Genomic DNA, 3,976 nt, shown 5'->3' with positions numbered 1-3,976 from the left:
GTCTTCTTTGATTGCCATGATTTTGGGAGGGAGTAGACTAACTTCCTCACAAGCTTTTCATTTGAGATGATCTCTCCATATGATTTGAGACCATTGACAATCGTTGAAAATCTATTCGTCATAGCTTTGATGTCTTCATTTGGTTTCATCCTGAAATTTTCATAGCTATGCGTTAAAATACTAATTTTTGATTTCTTTACCTCATATGTACCTTCAGGTGTGACTTGAAGCTTGTCCCATATTTCTTTGGCAGTTGCACACGATGAAACTCTTCCGTATTCATCTGGTCTAAGAGCACAAAAAATAATATGGATGGCTTTGGAGTTGAGATGGAACATTCTTGTCTCTCATTCACTCCACAACCTTGGATGAGTGAGAGGTTTGATGTATCCTTCTTCTACAGCATTCCATGCTCCCATGTCACTTGCTTGAATGAAGTACATCATTCTATTCTTCCAATAGGCATAGTTAGCTCCATTGAAGAAAGGAGGCTTGTTGACGGGCATCGAATCGAGATCGGAGTCGAAGTTTGAAGCGGAGACCATTGATGACTTTAATAATCGATATAACTCTTCCCGAATCGACTCAAGAGGCGATTAAACCTTCAAATGAGTTAGGCTCTGATACCAATTGTTGAGTTAATCGATCGACGGAATCGGCCAAGAGGGGGGGTGAATTGGCAATTAAAAATTTCGTGGAAGCTTTTACAGAAAAATTGAAAGTAATTGCACATCGATTTACAGTGGTTCGACTTTCTCAAACAAAGTCTACGTCCACTACCTTAGCTATCCACACTAAGGATTTTCCAACAAATTCACTAATTTGTTCTTTCTTTTGAGGCCAAAGAGATAACCTTACAAATCCCTCAAGAGTATAACCCAACTCTTGAGAACACTCTTTTTCCCAAAGAGAAGATTACAAATTTGCAAACTTACAAGAAAACCTCACAAGGTAAGATGTTTGCACAATTCTAGAACAAGAAAAGAACACTCAAAGATAATTACAAATGAGCACAAATGGTGTTCTTGAAAGCAAAATGAATATTGAAAGGAAAATTGGCTTGATTTGCACAAACTTGGTGTTTGATGCTTTCTCTCTTGTTTCTCTATAATTTCTTATTGATCAAGGGCTTCAGAACTTGTTTAAATACACCTTGAATCTCTTCTGAACGTTGGGGATGATTAGTGAAGATCATATATCCGTTTTAGTGTGAAAACAATTAATAAAACAGTTTGGAGCGTGGGGGGAATCGGTACCTCCTATGGGGAATTGGTTCCCTAAGTGTAAAATTCAAATATTTTGACCATTGAACAGGGGGGAATCGGTACCCCCTATGGGGGAATCGGTTCCCTCCGAGCATTCTGGAAATCTCGGAGTCAAACCATTCAGGGGGGAATCGGTACCCCCTAGGGGGAATCGGTTCCCTCTGAGCAATCTGGAATTTTTGGCTTTGAAATGGTTCGAAATACTTTGAAAGATTATTTTGAAATTGTTTTAAGATTAAAACTTAATTTTACACTTAAGTAAGGATTAAAAATGATTTTTGAAATATTTTGAGTAATGTTTTGATATTCGAATAATTATATCGAATATACTTAGAAAATCATTTTGGAAAATCTTAAAATTCATTTAACTTAATTTGTTATATCGAAATATCAAAATGTTTTCGATAACTAAGACTCATAAAAAAAGTACTAAGTTAAGAATTCACTTCTTATTTTCACTCCTTACTAAAATTTTCTTGTGTTCCTAGATTACAATCAAATGCACTTAAACACAATGTTAGTAATACACTTAATTTTTTTTATAATCTGGGGTAAGTATAAGATAATATTTGTTTAAAGATAACTCTCAACCTTCTAATATTGAATACTCGTACTTTTGGCATTCCTATACTCGAACCCGAAACATCAAAAAATAATAATAATTCATTTACTATCAAAGTCATTGGAGTTCGTGCTAGTAATACACTTAAAGACGTCGCTTTAAAGACAACATTTTAGCTAAGATCTTCTTTGTACATAGTTACTTCAACTTCTTTGGCAATGCAACAATAGACTTCTCCTTTAATATGTTCTATAAAATTTTATTTGACAAATACAGATGTAATTGTAATGGAATATTTTGATTTGTATAATATTTTTCTTTTAACTTCATTGTCAAAGATATCTTATTTAACTCTAATATAAAATCGTTCAAATCTATTTGTGTTGTAGCTTTAAAATAAATCACATTTTAATTTTTTAATTTAGAATTATTATTTAGAAATATTAAAAAATCAAAATCAAAATTTAATTATAATTGAAAGATTAAATAAAAAATGTACATATATTTCAATATAACACGTCTTTTCCTTAACATCATTAATCTACAACAATTAACGATGTGGTTTTATTTTGTAAACAGAAAACCATAAAATTTAATGTTTATAAAATTATTTTTAAAACTTTATAAAATGTAATGGATGACGGTGGCATATTTTCACAAGAAACCGCCCGCAGGCCGCAACAATAGTAAATGTGAAAGCGTGTAGGCAACGACATTCATCAAGGAAACTGAGTTTGCATTGAATTTGCTTCCTAATATTTTATTTTATTTTCAGGAATCATTCGATATTAATTGTTAAAAGATTTGTTAATATTATTAAAGTTTTAAGTTTAAGCACCGCAAATATAATAAAATAATTTTTTTAATAATAATACTTATATTCACCTCATATATATATATATATATATATTATTTCATTTCATTATTCTGTTGAATTTAGTTGTGGAATACCGATTCAAATAAATTAAAGTACGAAAACAATTGGTTTTAGTTGACTAAATAAACCTTTCATGAGTTATTTTTTATAAATATTTTTTATAAATATATATTTTGATATTTTTATAAACAATTTAATTTATTTTAATTCAAATTGATAATTTAGATTCTTGATTCAATGTGGTATTTCCCCCCAATTAAATTCTTTTATTTGGCTTATTGATTTAAATTGAATTATTTTTTTATTTAGATTCAATGAGGTTGAATAGACTTAGAAAAGAATTAATATTTTTAAAATTGTATAAAATAAAAATATTTTCAATTGTAATAATTAATTAAAAAAATAAGTACAAATACTAAATTTAATAAATAAAAAATCAATTTCAAGTATCAGTATAAATTAAGGAATCAAATTTAAGTATTTAATTAAAAAACATAAGTATCAAACCAAATTTAAAAACACATATTTATCTATAAAAATTTAAATATTAAATTAAACCTTAAAATTAAATCCAACCCTCTATTTATATTTATATTTATTTTTATTTTATAAGTTTAAAGTTTAATAGCTAAAAAAATGATTAAACTTATCTATAATAAAAATTAAGCCGGCCATTGTTGAATTGAGTGAGGAGTCAAAGTCAATGTGTGAAACAGGAAAAACACACTTCTTAAACACTCTATTTTACTCTTAAAACTTATTTCGTGTTGACCTTTTATTATTTTCATGGGCACTTCCTTTTGTTATATTTTTATCCAATTACTTTTTTGCCCTCCTATATTTTAGTTATTGATTCGATATTATTTTACTATTTTTTAAAAAAGAAATTACATTCTTTAATGAAGTTTTTAAGAGCTCGTACGATCAGGATTTTAATTTTATTTTATTTTATTTGAGAATTTGAGTTTTAAAATTTAGGTTTGGGATCATTTATACAATGGAAGATACTTTAAAAGTTTCCTTAATATTAGGGGAGTAAAATAAATTCCATCTGATTGATGTGATCTGTTATTCTATTTGTTTGATCCGAAAATTTTGATATTCAATCTGTTTTTTTATTTTCAGATAATTCAAAATGGATATCTAAATGAATAATCAAATCATTTGCAAATCACCTAAATTCTAATTTTAGATAATTCAAAAATTCGATTAAAAACCGGCCTTCAAAGTTTAGATAACATTTAACCTAATAAATGAGTAACCCACTAATCC

Source organism: Hibiscus syriacus, unplaced genomic scaffold, assembly GCF_006381635.1.
Source record: "Hibiscus syriacus cultivar Baekdansim isolate YM2019G1 unplaced genomic scaffold, ASM638163v2 tig00013680_pilon, whole genome shotgun sequence".
Classification (NCBI taxonomy): domain Eukaryota; kingdom Viridiplantae; phylum Streptophyta; class Magnoliopsida; order Malvales; family Malvaceae; genus Hibiscus; species Hibiscus syriacus.
The sequence above is the reverse complement of the archived record's forward strand: the minus strand, read 5'-3'. Positions refer to the sequence as shown.